This window comes from Triturus cristatus, chromosome 4_1 (assembly GCF_964204655.1).
Source record: "Triturus cristatus chromosome 4_1, aTriCri1.1, whole genome shotgun sequence".
NCBI lineage: Eukaryota > Metazoa > Chordata > Amphibia > Caudata > Salamandridae > Triturus > Triturus cristatus.
The window spans coordinates 122,704,804-122,724,972 of record NC_140585.1 but is presented as its reverse complement, the minus strand read 5'-3'; the positions used below and the strand labels follow the sequence as shown (position 1 = coordinate 122,724,972).

The following is a 20,169-nucleotide window of genomic DNA, read 5'->3' as shown; positions in this document are numbered from 1 at the left end:
TAAGAAATCAAATTCCTCTCACGTGCTATAGAATACCTAAACACTTTTGATTAAACCACTTTAGTTGTTATAATGACACCAAATTTGAAAGCCATCTGTGACTTTTCTGTTCTTACTCTGCAACAACCATGGCAATTACAAGTTAAAAAGTAAAATGTATGCAAATTTTAGAATGGAGAATGTGGGCATCGATCCCGCTACCTCTCGCATGCTAAGCGAGCGCTCTACCATTTGAGCTAATTCCCCTGTGTGCTCACTCAGCATCACATTTCAAAAGTAACGTTACTGCTGTCCACACTTTATTTTAAGTCTAATTGCCCATAACATGAGTGTTCAGTTCACTCCTAACTGATGCCTTAACTACACCTAGGGGATGTTTTACACTTCAGGTTGGCATGTTTAGTACTTGAATAGGAGTGATATCACTGTATGTTAACCTAGACTCAGGCCCTACCTAATCTTGGAGATACATTTCTCATGAATGAGTAACCAAGGGAGATACAATTTTTAGGAGTTAGTGCATGTCTAATGCAAGATTAATCACCATATTATGAGAGCCAATGCAATCATCCAGCAAAAAATACTCGTTTTCGCCCAACGTGGGGCTCGAACCCACGACCCTGAGATTAAGAGTCTCATGCTCTACCGACTGAGCTAGCCGGGCTCCCACTCAAATATGGTATGCAGACTCATCATTTTTTATTAAGGAAAACCGTTTCTGGATATTCCTCTGCTCTTGTTTTGCAAGGAACTTCACTTTTATACATCCTTCAGAGGAAAGAATGTCAAGTAAAATAAGACGAAATGAAAATGGAAGGTGTGAAATTTTCATTTTGAGATTGCATAAGAAATCAAATTCCTCTCACGTGCTATAGAATACCTAAACACTTTTGATTAAACCACTTTAGTTGTTATAATGACACCAAATTTGAAAGCCATCTGTGACTTTTCTGTTCTTACTCTGCAACAACCATGGCAATTACAAGTTAAAAAGTAAAATGTATGCAAATTTTAGAATGGAGAATGCAGGCATCGATCCCGCTACCTCTCGCATGCTAAGCGAGCGCTCTACCATTTGAGCTAATTCCCCTGTGTGCTCACTCAGCATCACATTTCAAAAGTAACGTTACTGCTGTCCACACTTTATTTTAAGTCTAATTGCCCATAACATGAGTGTTCAGTTCACTCCTAACTGATGCCTTAACTACACCTAGGGGATGTTTTACACTTCAGGTTGGCATGTTTAGTACTTGAATAGGAGTGATATCACTGTATGTTAACCTATACTCAGGCCCTACCTAATCTTGGAGATACATTTCTCATGAATGAGTAACCAAGGGAGATACAATTTTTAGGAGTTAGTGCATGTCTAATGCAAGATTAATCACCATATTATGAGAGCCAATGCTATCATCCAGCAAAAAATACTCGTTTTCGCCCAACGTGGATATTCCTCTGCTCTTGTTTTGCAAGGAACTTCACTTTTATACATCCTTCAGAGGAAAGAATGTCAAGTAAAATAAGACGAAATGAAAATGGAAGGTGTGAAATTTTCATTTTGAGATTGCATAAGAAATCAAATTCCTCACACGTGCTATAGAATACCTAAACACTTTTGATTAAACCACTTTAGTTGTTATAATGACACCAAATTTGAAAGCCATCTGTGACTTTTCTGTTCTTACTCTGCAACAACCATGGCAATTACAACTTAAAAAGTAAAATGTATGCAAATTTTAGAATGGAGAATGCGGGCATCGATCCCGCTACCTCTCGCATGCTAAGCGAGCGCTCTACCATTTGAGCTAATTCCCCTGTGTGCTCACTCAGCATCACATTTCAAAAGTAACGTTACTGCTGTCCACACTTTGTTTTAAGTCTAATTGCCCATAACATGAGTGTTCAGTTCACTCCTAACTGATGCCTTAACTACACCTAGGGGCTGTTTTATACTTCAGGTTGGCATGTTTAGTACTTGAATAGGAGTGATATCACTGTATGTTAACCTAGACTCAGGCCCTACCTAATCTTGGAGATACATTTCTCATGAATGAGTAACCAAGGGAGATACAATTTTTAGGAGTTAGTGCATGTTTAATGCAAGATTAATCACCATATTATGAGAGCCAATGCAATCATCCAGCAAAAAATACTCGTTTTCGCCCAACGTGGGGCTCGAACCCACGACCCTGAGATTAAGAGTGTCATGCTCTACCGACTGAGCTAGCCGGGCTCCCACTTATATATGGTATGCAGACTCATCATTTTTTATTAAGGAAAACCGTTTCTGGATATTCCTCTGCTCTTGTTTTGCAAGGAACTTCACTTTTATACATCCTTCAGAGGAAAGAATGTCAAGTAAAATAAGACGAAATGAAAATGGAAGGTGTGAAATTTTCATTTTGAGATTGCATAAGAAATCAAATTCCTCTCACGTGCTATAGAATACTTAAACACTTTTGATTAAACCACTTTAGTTGTTATAATGACACCAAATTTGAAAGCCATCTGTGACTTTTCTGTTCTTACTCTGCAACAACCATGGCAATTACAAGTTAAAAAGTAAAATGTATGCAAATTTTAGAATGGAGAATGCGGGCATCGATCCCGCTACCTCTCGCATGCTAAGCGAGCGCTCTACCATTTGAGCTAATTCCCCTGTGTGCTCACTCAGCATCACATTTCAAAAGTAACGTTACTGCTGTCCACACTTTATTTTAAGTCTAATTGCCCATAACATGAGTGTTCAGTTCACTCCTAACTGATGCCTTAACTACACCTAGGGGATGTTTTACACTTCAGGTTGGCATGTTTAGTACTTGAATAGGAGTGATATCACTGTATGTTAACCTAGACTCAGGCCCTACCTAATCTTGGAGATACATTTCTCATGAATGAGTAACCAAGGGAGATACAATTTTTAGGAGTTAGTGCATGTCTAATGCAAGATTAATCACCATATTATGAGAGCCAATGCAATCATCCAGCAAAAAATACTCGTTTTCGCCCAACGTGGGGCTCGAACCCACGACCCTGAGATTAAGAATCTCATGCTCTACCGACTGAGCTAGCCGGGCTCCTACTTAAATATGGTGTGCAGACTCATCATTTTTTATTAAGGAAAACCGTTTCTGGATATTCCTCTGCTCTTGTTTTGCAAGGAACTTCACTTTTATACATCCTTCAGAGGAAAGAATGTCAAGTAAAATAAGACGAAATGAAAATGGAAGGTGTGAAATTTTCATTTTGAGATTGCATAAGAAATCAAATTCCTCTCACGTGCTATAGAATACCTAAACACTTTTGATTAAACCACTTTAGTTGTTATAATGACACCAAATTTGAAAGCCATCTGTGACTTTTCTGTTCTTACTCTGCAACAACCATGGCAATTACAAGTTAAAAAGTAAAATGTATGCAAATTTTAGAATGGAGAATGCGGGCATCGATCCCGCTACCTCTCGCATGCTAAGCGAGCGCTCTACCATTTGAGCTAATTCCCCTGTGTGCTCACTCAGCATCACATTTCAAAAGTAACGTTACTGCTGTCCACACTTTATTTTAAGTCTAATTGCCCATAACATGAGTGTTCAGTTCACTCCTAACTGATGCCTTAACTACACCTAGGGGATGTTTTACACTTCAGGTTGGCATGTTTAGTACTTGAATAGGAGTGATATCACTGTATGTTAACCTATACTCAGGCCCTACCTAATCTTGGAGATACATTTCTCATGCATGAGTAACCAAGGGAGATACAATTTTTAGGAGTTAGTGCATGTCTAATGCAAGATTAATCACCATATTATGAGAGCCAATGCTATCATCCAGCAAAAAATACTCGTTTTCGCCCAACGTGGATATTCCTCTGCTCTTGTTTTGCAAGGAACTTCACTTTTATACATCCTTCAGAGGAAAGAATGTCAAGTAAAATAAGACGAAATGAAAATGGAAGGTGTGAAATTTTCATTTTGAGATTGCATAAGAAATCAAATTCCTCTCACGTGCTATAGAATACCTAAACACTTTTGATTAAACCACTTTAGTTGTTATAATGACACCAAATTTGAAAGCCATCTGTGACTTTTCTGTTCTTACTCTGCAACAACCATGGCAATTACAAGTTAAAAAGTAAAATGTATGCAAATTTTAGAATGGAGAATGCGGGCATCGATCCCGCTACCTCTCGCATGCTAAGCGAGCGCTCTACCATTTGAGCTAATTCCCCTGTGTGCTCACTCAGCATCACATTTCAAAAGTAACGTTACTGCTGTCCACACTTTATTTTAAGTCTAATTGCCCATAACATGAGTGTTCAGTTCACTCCTAACTGATGCCTTAACTACACCTAGGGGCTGTTTTATACTTCAGGTTGGCATGTTTAGTACTTGAATAGGAGTGATATCACTGTATGTTAACCTAGACTCAGGCCCTACCTAATCTTGGAGATACATTTCTCATGAATGAGTAACCAAGGGAGATACAATTTTTAGGAGTTAGTGCATGTTTAATGCAAGATTAATCACCATATTATGAGAGCCAATGCAATCATCCAGCAAAAAATACTCGTTTTCGCCCAACGTGGGGCTCGAACCCACGACCCTGAGATTAAGAGTCTCATGCTCTACCGACTGAGCTAGCCGGGCTCCCACTTAAATATGGTATGCAGACTCATCATTTTTTATTAAGGAAAACCGTTTCTGGATATTCCTCTGCTCTTGTTTTGCAAGGAACTTCACTTTTATACATCCTTCAGAGGAAAGAATGTCAAGTAAAATAAGACGAAATGAAAATGGAAGGTGTGAAATTTTCATTTTGAGATTGCATAAGAAATCAAATTCCTCTCACGTGCTATAGAATACCTAAACACTTTTGATTAAACCACTTTAGTTGTTATAATGACACCAAATTTGAAAGCCATCTGTGACTTTTCTGTTCTTACTCTGCAACAACCATGGCAATTACAAGTTAAAAAGTAAAATGTATGCAAATTTTAGAATGGAGAATGCGGGCATCGATCCCGCTACCTCTCGCATGCTAAGCGAGCGCTCTACCATTTGAGCTAATTCCCCTGTGTGCTCACTCAGCATCACATTTCAAAAGTAACGTTACTGCTGTCCACACTTTATTTTAAGTCTAATTGCCCATAACATGAGTGTTCAGTTCACTCCTAACTGATGCCTTAACTACACCTAGGGGATGTTTTACACTTCAGGTTGGCATGTTTAGTACTTGAATAGGAGTGATATCACTGTATGTTAACCTAGACTCAGGCCCTACCTAATCTTGGAGATACATTTCTCATGAATGAGTAACCAAGGGAGATACAATTTTTAGGAGTTAGTGCATGTCTAATGCAAGATTAATCACCATATTATGAGAGCCAATGCAATCATCCAGCAAAAAATACTCGTTTTCGCCCAACGTGGGGCTCGAACCCACGACCCTGAGATTAAGAGTGTCATGCTCTACCGACTGAGCTAGCCGGGCTCCCACTCAAATATGGTGTGCAGACTCATCATTTTTTATTAAGGAAAACCGTTTCTGGATATTCCTCTGCTCTTGTTTTGCAAGGAACTTCACTTTTATACATCCTTCAGAGGAAAGAATGTCAAGTAAAATAAGACGAAATGAAAATGGAAGGTGTGAAATTTTCATTTTGAGATTGCATAAGAAATCAAATTCCTCTCACGTGCTATAGAATACCTAAACACTTTTGATTAAACCACTTTAGTTGTTATAATGACACCAAATTTGAAAGCCATCTGTGACTTTTCTGTTCTTACTCTGCAACAACCATGGCAATTACAAGTTAAAAAGTAAAATGTATGCAAATTTTAGAATGAAGAATGCGGGCATCGATCCCGCTACCTCTCGCATGCTAAGCGAGCGCTCTACCATTTGAGCTAATTCCCCTGTGTGCTCACTCAGCATCACATTTCAAAAGTAACGTTACTGCTGTCCACACTTTATTTTAAGTCTAATTGCCCATAACATGAGTGTTCAGTTCACTCCTAACTGATGCCTTAACTACACCTAGGGGATGTTTTACACTTCAGGTTGGCATGTTTAGTACTTGAATAGGAGTGATATCACTGTATGTTAACCTATACTCAGGCCCTACCTAATCTTGGAGATACATTTCTCATGCATGAGTAACCAAGGGAGATACAATTTTTAGGAGTTAGTGCATGTCTAATGCAAGATTAATCACCATATTATGAGAGCCAATGCTATCATCCAGCAAAAAATACTCGTTTTCGCCCAACGTGGATATTCCTCTGCTCTTGTTTTGCAAGGAACTTCACTTTTATACATCCTTCAGAGGAAAGAATGTCAAGTAAAATAAGACGAAATGAAAATGGAAGGTGTGAAATTTTCATTTTGAGATTGCATAAGAAATCAAATTCCTCTCACGTGCTATAGAATACCTAAACACTTTTGATTAAACCACTTTAGTTGTTATAATGACACCAAATTTGAAAGCCATCTGTGACTTTTCTGTTCTTACTCTGCAACAACCATGGCAATTACAAGTTAAAAAGTAAAATGTATGCAAATTTTAGAATGGAGAATGTGGGCATCGATCCCGCTACCTCTCGCATGCTAAGCGAGCGCTCTACCATTTGAGCTAATTCCCCTGTGTGCTCACTCAGCATCACATTTCAAAAGTAACGTTACTGCTGTCCACACTTTATTTTAAGTCTAATTGCCCATAACATGAGTGTTCAGTTCACTCCTAACTGATGCCTTAACTACACCTAGGGGATGTTTTACACTTCAGGTTGGCATGTTTAGTACTTGAATAGGAGTGATATCACTGTATGTTAACCTAGACTCAGGCCCTACCTAATCTTGGAGATACATTTCTCATGAATGAGTAACCAAGGGAGATACAATTTTTAGGAGTTAGTGCATGTCTAATGCAAGATTAATCACCATATTATGAGAGCCAATGCAATCATCCAGCAAAAAATACTCGTTTTCGCCCAACGTGGGGCTCGAACCCACGACCCTGAGATTAAGAGTCTCATGCTCTACCGACTGAGCTAGCCGGGCTCCCACTCAAATATGGTATGCAGACTCATCATTTTTTATTAAGGAAAACCGTTTCTGGATATTCCTCTGCTCTTGTTTTGCAAGGAACTTCACTTTTATACATCCTTCAGAGGAAAGAATGTCAAGTAAAATAAGACGAAATGAAAATGGAAGGTGTGAAATTTTCATTTTGAGATTGCATAAGAAATCAAATTCCTCTCACGTGCTATAGAATACCTAAACACTTTTGATTAAACCACTTTAGTTGTTATAATGACACCAAATTTGAAAGCCATCTGTGACTTTTCTGTTCTTACTCTGCAACAACCATGGCAATTACAAGTTAAAAAGTAAAATGTATGCAAATTTTAGAATGGAGAATGCAGGCATCGATCCCGCTACCTCTCGCATGCTAAGCGAGCGCTCTACCATTTGAGCTAATTCCCCTGTGTGCTCACTCAGCATCACATTTCAAAAGTAACGTTACTGCTGTCCACACTTTATTTTAAGTCTAATTGCCCATAACATGAGTGTTCAGTTCACTCCTAACTGATGCCTTAACTACACCTAGGGGATGTTTTACACTTCAGGTTGGCATGTTTAGTACTTGAATAGGAGTGATATCACTGTATGTTAACCTAGACTCAGGCCCTACCTAATCTTGGAGATACATTTCTCATGAATGAGTAACCAAGGGAGATACAATTTTTAGGAGTTAGTGCATGTCTAATGCAAGATTAATCACCATATTATGAGAGCCAATGCAATCATCCAGCAAAAAATACTCGTTTTCGCCCAACGTGGGGCTCGAACCCACGACCCTGAGATTAAGAGTCTCATGCTCTACCGACTGAGCTAGCCGGGCTCCCACTTAAATATGGTGTGCAGACTCATCATTTTTTATTAAGGAAAACCGTTTCTGGATATTCCTCTGCTCTTGTTTTGCAAGGAACTTCACTTTTATACATCCTTCAGAGGAAAGAATGTCAAGTAAAATAAGACGAAATGAAAATTGAAGGTGTGAAATTTTCATTTTGAGATTGCATAAGAAATCAAATTCCTCTCACGTGCTATAGAATACCTAAACACTTTTGATTAAACCACTTTAGTTGTTATAATGACACCAAATTTGAAAGCCATCTGTGACTTTTCTGTTCTTACTCTGCAACAACCATGGCAATTACAAGTTAAAAAGTAAAATGTATGCAAATTTTAGAATGGAGAATGCGGGCATCGATCCCGCTACCTCTCGCATGCTAAGCGAGCGCTCTACCATTTGAGCTAATTCCCCTGTGTGCTCACTCAGCATCACATTTCAAAAGTAACGTTACTGCTGTCCACACTTTATTTTAAGTCTAATTGCCCATAACATGAGTGTTCAGTTCACTCCTAACTGATGCCTTAACTACACCTAGGGGATGTTTTACACTTCAGGTTGGCATGTTTAGTACTTGAATAGGAGTGATATCACTGTATGTTAACCTATACTCAGGCCCTACCTAATCTTGGAGATACATTTCTCATGCATGAGTAACCAAGGGAGATACAATTTTTAGGAGTTAGTGCATGTCTAATGCAAGATTAATCACCATATTATGAGAGCCAATGCTATCATCCAGCAAAAAATACTCGTTTTCGCCCAACGTGGATATTCCTCTGCTCTTGTTTTGCAAGGAACTTCACTTTTATACATCCTTCAGAGGAAAGAATGTCAAGTAAAATAAGACGAAATGAAAATGGAAGGTGTGAAATTTTCATTTTGAGATTGCATAAGAAATCAAATTCCTCTCACGTGCTATAGAATACCTAAACACTTTTGATTAAACCACTTTAGTTGTTATAATGACACCAAATTTGAAAGCCATCTGTGACTTTTCTGTTCTTACTCTGCAACAACCATGGCAATTACAAGTTAAAAAGTAAAATGTATGCAAATTTTAGAATGGAGAATGTGGGCATCGATCCCGCTACCTCTCGCATGCTAAGCGAGCGCTCTACCATTTGAGCTAATTCCCCTGTGTGCTCACTCAGCATCACATTTCAAAAGTAACGTTACTGCTGTCCACACTTTATTTTAAGTCTAATTGCCCATAACATGAGTGTTCAGTTCACTCCTAACTGATGCCTTAACTACACCTAGGGGATGTTTTACACTTCAGGTTGGCATGTTTAGTACTTGAATAGGAGTGATATCACTGTATGTTAACCTAGACTCAGGCCCTACCTAATCTTGGAGATACATTTCTCATGAATGAGTAACCAAGGGAGATACAATTTTTAGGAGTTAGTGCATGTCTAATGCAAGATTAATCACCATATTATGAGAGCCAATGCAATCATCCAGCAAAAAATACTCGTTTTCGCCCAACGTGGGGCTCGAACCCACGACCCTGAGATTAAGAGTCTCATGCTCTACCGACTGAGCTAGCCGGGCTCCCACTCAAATATGGTATGCAGACTCATCATTTTTTATTAAGGAAAACCGTTTCTGGATATTCCTCTGCTCTTGTTTTGCAAGGAACTTCACTTTTATACATCCTTCAGAGGAAAGAATGTCAAGTAAAATAAGACGAAATGAAAATGGAAGGTGTGAAATTTTCATTTTGAGATTGCATAAGAAATCAAATTCCTCTCACGTGCTATAGAATACCTAAACACTTTTGATTAAACCACTTTAGTTGTTATAATGACACCAAATTTGAAAGCCATCTGTGACTTTTCTGTTCTTACTCTGCAACAACCATGGCAATTACAAGTTAAAAAGTAAAATGTATGCAAATTTTAGAATGGAGAATGCAGGCATCGATCCCGCTACCTCTCGCATGCTAAGCGAGCGCTCTACCATTTGAGCTAATTCCCCTGTGTGCTCACTCAGCATCACATTTCAAAAGTAACGTTACTGCTGTCCACACTTTATTTTAAGTCTAATTGCCCATAACATGAGTGTTCAGTTCACTCCTAACTGATGCCTTAACTACACCTAGGGGATGTTTTACACTTCAGGTTGGCATGTTTAGTACTTGAATAGGAGTGATATCACTGTATGTTAACCTATACTCAGGCCCTACCTAATCTTGGAGATACATTTCTCATGAATGAGTAACCAAGGGAGATACAATTTTTAGGAGTTAGTGCATGTCTAATGCAAGATTAATCACCATATTATGAGAGCCAATGCTATCATCCAGCAAAAAATACTCGTTTTCGCCCAACGTGGATATTCCTCTGCTCTTGTTTTGCAAGGAACTTCACTTTTATACATCCTTCAGAGGAAAGAATGTCAAGTAAAATAAGACGAAATGAAAATGGAAGGTGTGAAATTTTCATTTTGAGATTGCATAAGAAATCAAATTCCTCTCACGTGCTATAGAATACCTAAACACTTTTGATTAAACCACTTTAGTTGTTATAATGACACCAAATTTGAAAGCCATCTGTGACTTTTCTGTTCTTACTCTGCAACAACCATGGCAATTACAACTTAAAAAGTAAAATGTATGCAAATTTTAGAATGGAGAATGCGGGCATCGATCCCGCTACCTCTCGCATGCTAAGCGAGCGCTCTACCATTTGAGCTAATTCCCCTGTGTGCTCACTCAGCATCACATTTCAAAAGTAACGTTACTGCTGTCCACACTTTGTTTTAAGTCTAATTGCCCATAACATGAGTGTTCAGTTCACTCCTAACTGATGCCTTAACTACACCTAGGGGCTGTTTTATACTTCAGGTTGGCATGTTTAGTACTTGAATAGGAGTGATATCACTGTATGTTAACCTAGACTCAGGCCCTACCTAATCTTGGAGATACATTTCTCATGAATGAGTAACCAAGGGAGATACAATTTTTAGGAGTTAGTGCATGTTTAATGCAAGATTAATCACCATATTATGAGAGCCAATGCAATCATCCAGCAAAAAATACTCGTTTTCGCCCAACGTGGGGCTCGAACCCACGACCCTGAGATTAAGAGTGTCATGCTCTACCGACTGAGCTAGCCGGGCTCCCACTTATATATGGTATGCAGACTCATCATTTTTTATTAAGGAAAACCGTTTCTGGATATTCCTCTGCTCTTGTTTTGCAAGGAACTTCACTTTTATACATCCTTCAGAGGAAAGAATGTCAAGTAAAATAAGACGAAATGAAAATGGAAGGTGTGAAATTTTCATTTTGAGATTGCATAAGAAATCAAATTCCTCTCACGTGCTATAGAATACTTAAACACTTTTGATTAAACCACTTTAGTTGTTATAATGACACCAAATTTGAAAGCCATCTGTGACTTTTCTGTTCTTACTCTGCAACAACCATGGCAATTACAAGTTAAAAAGTAAAATGTATGCAAATTTTAGAATGGAGAATGCGGGCATCGATCCCGGTACCTCTCGCATGCTAAGCGAGCGCTCTACCATTTGAGCTAATTCCCCTGTGTGCTCACTCAGCATCACATTTCAAAAGTAACGTTACTGCTGTCCACACTTTATTTTAAGTCTAATTGCCCATAACATGAGTGTTCAGTTCACTCCTAACTGATGCCTTAACTACACCTAGGGGATGTTTTACACTTCAGGTTGGCATGTTTAGTACTTGAATAGGAGTGATATCACTGTATGTTAACCTAGACTCAGGCCCTACCTAATCTTGGAGATACATTTCTCATGAATGAGTAACCAAGGGAGATACAATTTTTAGGAGTTAGTGCATGTCTAATGCAAGATTAATCACCATATTATGAGAGCCAATGCAATCATCCAGCAAAAAATACTCGTTTTCGCCCAACGTGGGGCTCGAACCCACGACCCTGAGATTAAGAGTCTCATGCTCTACCGACTGAGCTAGCCGGGCTCCCACTTAAATATGGTGTGCAGACTCATCATTTTTTATTAAGGAAAACCGTTTCTGGATATTCCTCTGCTCTTGTTTTGCAAGGAACTTCACTTTTATACATCCTTCAGAGGAAAGAATGTCAAGTAAAATAAGACGAAATGAAAATGGAAGGTGTGAAATTTTCATTTTGAGATTGCATAAGAAATCAAATTCCTCTCACGTGCTATAGAATACCTAAACACTTTTGATTAAACCACTTTAGTTGTTATAATGACACCAAATTTGAAAGCCATCTGTGACTTTTCTGTTCTTACTCTGCAACAACCATGGCAATTACAAGTTAAAAAGTAAAATGTATGCAAATTTTAGAATGGAGAATGCGGGCATCGATCCCGCTACCTCTCGCATGCTAAGCGAGCGCTCTACCATTTGAGCTAATTCCCCTGTGTGCTCACTCAGCATCACATTTCAAAAGTAACGTTACTGCTGTCCACACTTTATTTTAAGTCTAATTGCCCATAACATGAGTGTTCAGTTCACTCCTAACTGATGCCTTAACTACACCTAGGGGATGTTTTACACTTCAGGTTGGCATGTTTAGTACTTGAATAGGAGTGATATCACTGTATGTTAACCTATACTCAGGCCCTACCTAATCTTGGAGATACATTTCTCATGCATGAGTAACCAAGGGAGATACAATTTTTAGGAGTTAGTGCATGTCTAATGCAAGATTAATCACCATATTATGAGAGCCAATGCTATCATCCAGCAAAAAATACTCGTTTTCGCCCAACGTGGATATTCCTCTGCTCCTGTTTTGCAAGGAACTTCACTTTTATACATCCTTCAGAGGAAAGAATGTCAAGTAAAATAAGACGAAATGAAAATGGAAGGTGTGAAATTTTCATTTTGAGATTGCATAAGAAATCAAATTCCTCTCACGTGCTATAGAATACCTAAACACTTTTGATTAAACCACTTTAGTTGTTATAATGACACCAAATTTGAAAGCCATCTGTGACTTTTCTGTTCTTACTCTGCAACAACCATGGCAATTACAAGTTAAAAAGTAAAATGTATGCAAATTTTAGAATGGAGAATGCGGGCATCGATCCCGCTACCTCTCGCATGCTAAGCGAGCGCTCTACCATTTGAGCTAATTCCCCTGTGTGCTCACTCAGCATCACATTTCAAAAGTAACGTTACTGCTGTCCACACTTTATTTTAAGTCTAATTGCCCATAACATGAGTGTTCAGTTCACTCCTAACTGATGCCTTAACTACACCTAGGGGCTGTTTTATACTTCAGGTTGGCATGTTTAGTACTTGAATAGGAGTGATATCACTGTATGTTAACCTAGACTCAGGCCCTACCTAATCTTGGAGATACATTTCTCATGAATGAGTAACCAAGGGAGATACAATTTTTAGGAGTTAGTGCATGTTTAATGCAAGATTAATCACCATATTATGAGAGCCAATGCAATCATCCAGCAAAAAATACTCGTTTTCGCCCAACGTGGGGCTCGAACCCACGACCCTGAGATTAAGAGTCTCATGCTCTACCGACTGAGCTAGCCGGGCTCCCACTTAAATATGGTATGCAGACTCATCATTTTTTATTAAGGAAAACCGTTTCTGGATATTCCTCTGCTCTTGTTTTGCAAGGAACTTCACTTTTATACATCCTTCAGAGGAAAGAATGTCAAGTAAAATAAGACGAAATGAAAATGGAAGGTGTGAAATTTTCATTTTGAGATTGCATAAGAAATCAAATTCCTCTCACGTGCTATAGAATACCTAAACACTTTTGATTAAACCACTTTAGTTGTTATAATGACACCAAATTTGAAAGCCATCTGTGACTTTTCTGTTCTTACTCTGCAACAACCATGGCAATTACAAGTTAAAAAGTAAAATGTATGCAAATTTTAGAATGGAGAATGCGGGCATCGATCCCGCTACCTCTCGCATGCTAAGCGAGCGCTCTACCATTTGAGCTAATTCCCCTGTGTGCTCACTCAGCATCACATTTCAAAAGTAACGTTACTGCTGTCCACACTTTATTTTAAGTCTAATTGCCCATAACATGAGTGTTCAGTTCACTCCTAACTGATGCCTTAACTACACCTAGGGGATGTTTTACACTTCAGGTTGGCATGTTTAGTACTTGAATAGGAGTGATATCACTGTATGTTAACCTAGACTCAGGCCCTACCTAATCTTGGAGATACATTTCTCATGAATGAGTAACCAAGGGAGATACAATTTTTAGGAGTTAGTGCATGTCTAATGCAAGATTAATCACCATATTATGAGAGCCAATGCAATCATCCAGCAAAAAATACTCGTTTTCGCCCAACGTGGGGCTCGAACCCACGACCCTGAGATTAAGAGTGTCATGCTCTACCGACTGAGCTAGCCGGGCTCCCACTCAAATATGGTGTGCAGACTCATCATTTTTTATTAAGGAAAACCGTTTCTGGATATTCCTCTGCTCTTGTTTTGCAAGGAACTTCACTTTTATACATCCTTCAGAGGAAAGAATGTCAAGTAAAATAAGACGAAATGAAAATGGAAGGTGTGAAATTTTCATTTTGAGATTGCATAAGAAATCAAATTCCTCTCACGTGCTATAGAATACCTAAACACTTTTGATTAAACCACTTTAGTTGTTATAATGACACCAAATTTGAAAGCCATCTGTGACTTTTCTGTTCTTACTCTGCAACAACCATGGCAATTACAAGTTAAAAAGTAAAATGTATGCAAATTTTAGAATGAAGAATGCGGGCATCGATCCCGCTACCTCTCGCATGCTAAGCGAGCGCTCTACCATTTGAGCTAATTCCCCTGTGTGCTCACTCAGCATCACATTTCAAAAGTAACGTTACTGCTGTCCACACTTTATTTTAAGTCTAATTGCCCATAACATGAGTGTTCAGTTCACTCCTAACTGATGCCTTAACTACACCTAGGTGATGTTTTACACTTCAGGTTGGCATGTTTAGTACTTGAATAGGAGTGATATCACTGTATGTTAACCTAGACTCAGGCCCTACCTAATCTTGGAGATACATTTCTCATGAATGAGTAACCAAGGGAGATACAATTTTTAGGAGTTAGTGCATGTCTAATGCAAGATTAATCACCATATTATGAGAGCCAATGCAATCATCCAGCAAAAAATACTCGTTTTCGCCCAACGTGGGGCTCGAACCCACGACCCTGAGATTAAGAGTCTCATGCTCTACCGACTGAGCTAGCCGGGCTCCCACTCAAATATGGTATGCAGACTCATCATTTTTTATTAAGGAAAACTGTTTCTGGATATTCCTCTGCTCTTGTTTTGCAAGGAACTTCACTTTTATACATCCTTCAGAGGAAAGAATGTCAAGTAAAATAAGACGAAATGAAAATGGAAGGTGTGAAATTTTCATTTTGAGATTGCATAAGAAATCAAATTCCTCTCACGTGCTATAGAATACCTAAACACTTTTGATTAAACCACTTTAGTTGTTATAATGACACCAAATTTGAAAGCCATCTGTGACTTTTCTGTTCTTACTCTGCAACAACCATGGCAATTACAAGTTAAAAAGTAAAATGTATGCAAATTTTAGAATGAAGAATGCGGGCATCGATCCCGCTACCTCTCGCATGCTAAGCGAGCGCTCTACCATTTGAGCTAATTCCCCTGTGTGCTCACTCAGCATCACATTTCAAAAGTAACGTTACTGCTGTCCACACTTTATTTTAAGTCTAATTGCCCATAACATGAGTGTTCAGTTCACTCCTAACTGATGCCTTAACTACACCTAGGTGATGTTTTACACTTCAGGTTGGCATGTTTAGTACTTGAATAGGAGTGATATCACTGTATGTTAACCTAGACTCAGGCCCTACCTAATCTTGGAGATACATTTCTCATGAATGAGTAACCAAGGGAGATACAATTTTTAGGAGTTAGTGCATGTCTAATGCAAGATTAATCACCATATTATGAGAGCCAATGCAATCATCCAGCAAAAAATACTCGTTTTCGCCCAACGTGGGGCTCGAACCCACGACCCTGAGATTAAGAGTCTCATGCTCTACCGACTGAGCTAGCCGGGCTCCCACTCAAATATGGTATGCAGACTCATCATTTTTTATTAAGGAAAACCGTTTCTGGATATTCCTCTGCTCTTGTTTTGCAAGGAACTTCACTTTTATACATCCTTCAGAGGAAAGAATGTCAAGTAAAAGAAGACGAAATGAAAATGGAAGGTGTGAAATTTTCATTTTGAGATTGCATAAGAAATCAAATTCCTCTCACGTGCTATAGAATACCTAAACACTTTTGATTAAACCACTTTAGTTGTTATAATGACACCAAATTTGAAAGCCATCTGTGACTTTTCTGTTCTTACTCTGCAACAACCATGGCAATTACAAGTTAAAAAGTAAAATGTATGCAAATTTTAGAATGGAGAATGCAGGCATCGATCCCGCTACCTCTCGCATGCTAAGCGAGCGCTCTACCATTTGAGCTAATTCCCCTGTGTGCTCACTCAGCATCACATTTCAAAAGTAACGTTACTGCTGTCCACACTTTATTTTAAGTCTAATTGCCCATAACATGAGTGTTCAGTTCACTCCTAACTGATGCCTTAACTACACCTAGGGGATGTTTTACACTTCAGGTTGGCATGTTTAGTACTTGAATAGGAGTGATATCACTGTATGTTAACCTATACTCAGGCCCTACCTAATCTTGGAGATACATTTCTCATGAATGAGTAACCAAGGGAGATACAATTTTTAGGAGTTAGTGCATGTCTAATGCAAGATTAATCACCATATTATGAGAGCCAATGCTATCATCCAGCAAAAAATACTCGTTTTCGCCCAACGTGGATATTCCTCTGCTCTTGTTTTGCAAGGAACTTCACTTTTATACATCCTTCAGAGGAAAGAATGTCAAGTAAAATAAGACGAAATGAAAATGGAAGGTGTGAAATTTTCATTTTGAGATTGCATAAGAAATCAAATTCCTCTCACGTGCTATAGAATACCTAAACACTTTTGATTAAACCACTTTAGTTGTTATAATGACACCAAATTTGAAAGCCATCTGTGACTTTTCTGTTCTTACTCTGCAACAACCATGGCAATTACAACTTAAAAAGTAAAATGTATGCAAATTTTAGAATGGAGAATGCGGGCATCGATCCCGCTACCTCTCGCATGCTAAGCGAGCGCTCTACCATTTGAGCTAATTCCTCTGTGTGCTCACTCAGCATCACATTTCAAAAGTAACGTTACTGCTGTCCACACTTTGTTTTAAGTCTAATTGCCCATAACATGAGTGTTCAGTTCACTCCTAACTGATGCCTTAACTACACCTAGGGGCTGTTTTATACTTCAGGTTGGCATGTTTAGTACTTGAATAGGAGTGATATCACTGTATGTTAACCTAGACTCAGGCCCTACCTAATCTTGGAGATACATTTCTCATGAATGAGTAACCAAGGGAGATACAATTTTTAGGAGTTAGTGCATGTTTAATGCAAGATTAATCACCATATTATGAGAGCCAATGCAATCATCCAGCAAAAAATACTCGTTTTCGCCCAACGTGGGGCTCGAACCCACGACCCTGAGATTAAGAGTCTCATGCTCTACCGACTGAGCTAGCCGGGCTCCCACTTATATATGGTATGCAGACTCATCATTTTTTATTAAGGAAAACCGTTTCTGGATATTCCTCTGCTCTTGTTTTGCAAGGAACTTCACTTTTATACATCCTTCAGAGGAAAGAATGTCAAGTAAAATAAGACGAAATGAAAATGGAAGGTGTGAAATTTTCATTTTGAGATTGCATAAGAAATCAAATTCCTCTCACGTGCTATAGAATACCTAAACACTTTTGATTAAACCACTTTAGTTGTTATAATGACACCAAATTTGAAAGCCATCTGTGACTTTTCTGTTCTTACTCTGCAACAACCATGGCAATTACAAGTTAAAAAGTAAAATGTAAGCAAATTTTAGAATGGAGAATGCGGGCATCGATCCCGCTACCTCTCGCATGCTAAGCGAGCGCTCTACCATTTGAGCTAATTCCCCTGTGTGCTCACTCAGCATCACATTTCAAAAGTAACGTTACTGCTGTCCACACTTTATTTTAAGTCTAATTGCCCATAACATGAGTGTTCAGTTCACTCCTAACTGATGCCTTAACTACACCTAGGGGATGTTTTACACTTCAGGTTGGCATGTTTAGTACTTGAATAGGAGTGATATCACTGTATGTTAACCTAGACTCAGGCCCTACCTAATCTTGGAGATACATTTCTCATGAATGAGTAACCAAGGGAGATACAATTTTTAGGAGTTAGTGCATGTCTAATGCAAGATTAATCACCATATTATGAGAGCCAATGCAATCATCCAGCAAAAAATACTCGTTTTCGCCCAACGTGGGGCTCGAACCCACGACCCTGAGATTAAGAGTCTCATGCTCTACCGACTGAGCTAGCCGGGCTCCCACTTAAATATGGTGTGCAGAATCATCATTTTTTATTAAGGAAAACCGTTTCTGGATATTCCTCTGCTCTTGTTTTGCAAGGAACTTCACTTTTATACATCCTTCAGAGGAAAGAATGTCAAGTAAAATAAGACGAAATGAAAATGGAAGGTGTGAAATTTTCATTTTGAGATTGCATAAGAAATCAAATTCCTCTCACGTGCTATAGAATACCTAAACACTTTTGATTAAACCACTTTAGTTGTTATAATGACACCAAATTTGAAAGCCATCTGTGACTTTTCTGTTCTTACTCTGCAACAACCATGGCAATTACAAGTTAAAAAGTAAAATGTATGCAAATTTTAGAATGGAGAATGCGGGCATCGATCCCGCTACCTCTCGCATGCTAAGCGAGCGCTCTACCATTTGAGCTAATTCCCCTGTGTGCTCACTCAGCATCACATTTCAAAAGTAACGTTACTGCTGTCCACACTTTATTTTAAGTCTAATTGCCCATAACATGAGTGTTCAGTTCACTCCTAACTGATGCCTTAACTACACCTAGGGGATGTTTTACACTTCAGGTTGGCATGTTTAGTACTTGAATAGGAGTGATATCACTGTATGTTAACCTATACTCAGGCCCTACCTAATCTTGGAGATACATTTCTCATGCATGAGTAACCAAGGGAGATACAATTTTTAGGAGTTAGTGCATGTCTAATGCAAGATTAATCACCATATTATGAGAGCCAATGCTATCATCCAGCAAAAAATACTCGTTTTCCCCCAACGTGGATATTCCTCTGCTCTTGTTTTGCAAGGAACTTCACTTTTATACATCCTTCAGAGGAAAGAATGTCAAGTAAAATAAGACGAAATGAAAATGGAAGGTGTGAAATTTTCATTTTGAGATTGCATAAGAAATCAAATTCCTCTCACGTGCTATAGAATACCTAAACACTTTTGATTAAACCACTTTAGTTGTTATAATGACACCAAATTTGAAAGCCATCTGTGACTTTTCTGTTCTTACTCTGCAACAACCATGGCAATTACAAGTTAAAAAGTAAAATGTAAGCAAATTTTAGAATGGAGAATGCGGGCATCGATCCCGCTACCTCTCGCATGCTAAGCGAGCGCTCTACCATTTGAGCTAATTCCCCTGTGTGCTCACTCAGCATCACATTTCAAAAGTAACGTTACTGCTGTCCACACTTTATTTTAAGTCTAATTGCCCATAACATGAGTGTTCAGTTCACTCCTAACTGATGCCTTAACTACACCTAGGGGATGTTTTACACTTCAGGTTGGCATGTTTAGTACTTGAATAGGAGTGATATCACTGTATGTTAACCTATACTCAGGCCCTACCTAATCTTGGAGATACATTTCTCATGCATGAGTAACCAAGGGAGATACAATTTTTAGGAGTTAGTGCATGTCTAATGCAAGATTAATCACCATATTATGAGAGCCAATGCTATCATCCAGCAAAAAATACTCGTTTTCCCCCAACGTGGATATTCCTCTGCTCTTGTTTTGCAAGGAACTTCACTTTTATACATCCTTCAGAGGAAAGAATGTCAAGTAAAATAAGACGAAATGAAAATGGAAGGTGTGAAATTTTCATTTTGAGATTGCATAAGAAATCAAATTCCTCTCACGTGCTATAGAATACCTAAACACTTTTGATTAAACCACTTTAGTTGTTATAATGACACCAAATTTGAAAGCCATCTGTGACTTTTCTGTTCTTACTCTGCAACAACCATGGCAATTACA

At 38.6% G+C, this 20,169-nt stretch overlaps 24 non-coding genes across 24 annotated transcripts; all 24 read right to left on the bottom strand.

Annotated features, from left to right (window-relative positions):
• Positions 1-591: 591 nt before the first annotated feature.
• Positions 592-664, bottom strand: TRNAK-CUU (transfer RNA lysine (anticodon CUU)). The gene has a single exon. It is a non-coding gene; the product is annotated as a tRNA-Lys (tRNA).
• A 1,078-nt stretch (positions 665-1,742) lies between these two features.
• Positions 1,743-1,815, bottom strand: TRNAA-AGC (transfer RNA alanine (anticodon AGC)). The gene has a single exon. It is a non-coding gene; the product is annotated as a tRNA-Ala (tRNA).
• A 771-nt stretch (positions 1,816-2,586) lies between these two features.
• Positions 2,587-2,659, bottom strand: TRNAA-AGC (transfer RNA alanine (anticodon AGC)). Its single transcript has one exon. It is a non-coding gene; the product is annotated as a tRNA-Ala (tRNA).
• A 771-nt stretch (positions 2,660-3,430) lies between these two features.
• TRNAA-AGC (transfer RNA alanine (anticodon AGC)) lies at positions 3,431-3,503 on the bottom strand. The gene has a single exon. It is a non-coding gene; the product is annotated as a tRNA-Ala (tRNA).
• A 652-nt stretch (positions 3,504-4,155) lies between these two features.
• Positions 4,156-4,228, bottom strand: TRNAA-AGC (transfer RNA alanine (anticodon AGC)). The gene has a single exon. It is a non-coding gene; the product is annotated as a tRNA-Ala (tRNA).
• Positions 4,229-4,573: 345 nt separating this feature from the next.
• Positions 4,574-4,646, bottom strand: TRNAK-CUU (transfer RNA lysine (anticodon CUU)). The gene has a single exon. It is a non-coding gene; the product is annotated as a tRNA-Lys (tRNA).
• Positions 4,647-4,999: 353 nt separating this feature from the next.
• On the bottom strand, positions 5,000-5,072 carry TRNAA-AGC (transfer RNA alanine (anticodon AGC)). Its single transcript has one exon. It is a non-coding gene; the product is annotated as a tRNA-Ala (tRNA).
• A 1,914-nt stretch (positions 5,073-6,986) lies between these two features.
• TRNAK-CUU (transfer RNA lysine (anticodon CUU)) lies at positions 6,987-7,059 on the bottom strand. Its single transcript has one exon. It is a non-coding gene; the product is annotated as a tRNA-Lys (tRNA).
• Positions 7,060-7,830: 771 nt separating this feature from the next.
• TRNAK-CUU (transfer RNA lysine (anticodon CUU)) lies at positions 7,831-7,903 on the bottom strand. The gene has a single exon. It is a non-coding gene; the product is annotated as a tRNA-Lys (tRNA).
• A 353-nt stretch (positions 7,904-8,256) lies between these two features.
• TRNAA-AGC (transfer RNA alanine (anticodon AGC)) lies at positions 8,257-8,329 on the bottom strand. The gene has a single exon. It is a non-coding gene; the product is annotated as a tRNA-Ala (tRNA).
• A 1,070-nt stretch (positions 8,330-9,399) lies between these two features.
• On the bottom strand, positions 9,400-9,472 carry TRNAK-CUU (transfer RNA lysine (anticodon CUU)). The gene has a single exon. It is a non-coding gene; the product is annotated as a tRNA-Lys (tRNA).
• A 1,078-nt stretch (positions 9,473-10,550) lies between these two features.
• TRNAA-AGC (transfer RNA alanine (anticodon AGC)) lies at positions 10,551-10,623 on the bottom strand. Its single transcript has one exon. It is a non-coding gene; the product is annotated as a tRNA-Ala (tRNA).
• Positions 10,624-11,812: 1,189 nt separating this feature from the next.
• Positions 11,813-11,885, bottom strand: TRNAK-CUU (transfer RNA lysine (anticodon CUU)). Its single transcript has one exon. It is a non-coding gene; the product is annotated as a tRNA-Lys (tRNA).
• A 353-nt stretch (positions 11,886-12,238) lies between these two features.
• On the bottom strand, positions 12,239-12,311 carry TRNAA-AGC (transfer RNA alanine (anticodon AGC)). The gene has a single exon. It is a non-coding gene; the product is annotated as a tRNA-Ala (tRNA).
• A 652-nt stretch (positions 12,312-12,963) lies between these two features.
• On the bottom strand, positions 12,964-13,036 carry TRNAA-AGC (transfer RNA alanine (anticodon AGC)). The gene has a single exon. It is a non-coding gene; the product is annotated as a tRNA-Ala (tRNA).
• A 345-nt stretch (positions 13,037-13,381) lies between these two features.
• On the bottom strand, positions 13,382-13,454 carry TRNAK-CUU (transfer RNA lysine (anticodon CUU)). Its single transcript has one exon. It is a non-coding gene; the product is annotated as a tRNA-Lys (tRNA).
• A 353-nt stretch (positions 13,455-13,807) lies between these two features.
• TRNAA-AGC (transfer RNA alanine (anticodon AGC)) lies at positions 13,808-13,880 on the bottom strand. The gene has a single exon. It is a non-coding gene; the product is annotated as a tRNA-Ala (tRNA).
• A 1,189-nt stretch (positions 13,881-15,069) lies between these two features.
• On the bottom strand, positions 15,070-15,142 carry TRNAK-CUU (transfer RNA lysine (anticodon CUU)). Its single transcript has one exon. It is a non-coding gene; the product is annotated as a tRNA-Lys (tRNA).
• A 771-nt stretch (positions 15,143-15,913) lies between these two features.
• Positions 15,914-15,986, bottom strand: TRNAK-CUU (transfer RNA lysine (anticodon CUU)). Its single transcript has one exon. It is a non-coding gene; the product is annotated as a tRNA-Lys (tRNA).
• A 1,496-nt stretch (positions 15,987-17,482) lies between these two features.
• Positions 17,483-17,555, bottom strand: TRNAK-CUU (transfer RNA lysine (anticodon CUU)). Its single transcript has one exon. It is a non-coding gene; the product is annotated as a tRNA-Lys (tRNA).
• Positions 17,556-17,908: 353 nt separating this feature from the next.
• TRNAA-AGC (transfer RNA alanine (anticodon AGC)) lies at positions 17,909-17,981 on the bottom strand. The gene has a single exon. It is a non-coding gene; the product is annotated as a tRNA-Ala (tRNA).
• Positions 17,982-18,326: 345 nt separating this feature from the next.
• On the bottom strand, positions 18,327-18,399 carry TRNAK-CUU (transfer RNA lysine (anticodon CUU)). The gene has a single exon. It is a non-coding gene; the product is annotated as a tRNA-Lys (tRNA).
• Positions 18,400-18,752: 353 nt separating this feature from the next.
• TRNAA-AGC (transfer RNA alanine (anticodon AGC)) lies at positions 18,753-18,825 on the bottom strand. The gene has a single exon. It is a non-coding gene; the product is annotated as a tRNA-Ala (tRNA).
• Positions 18,826-19,477: 652 nt separating this feature from the next.
• On the bottom strand, positions 19,478-19,550 carry TRNAA-AGC (transfer RNA alanine (anticodon AGC)). The gene has a single exon. It is a non-coding gene; the product is annotated as a tRNA-Ala (tRNA).
• Positions 19,551-20,169: the final 619 nt, after the last annotated feature.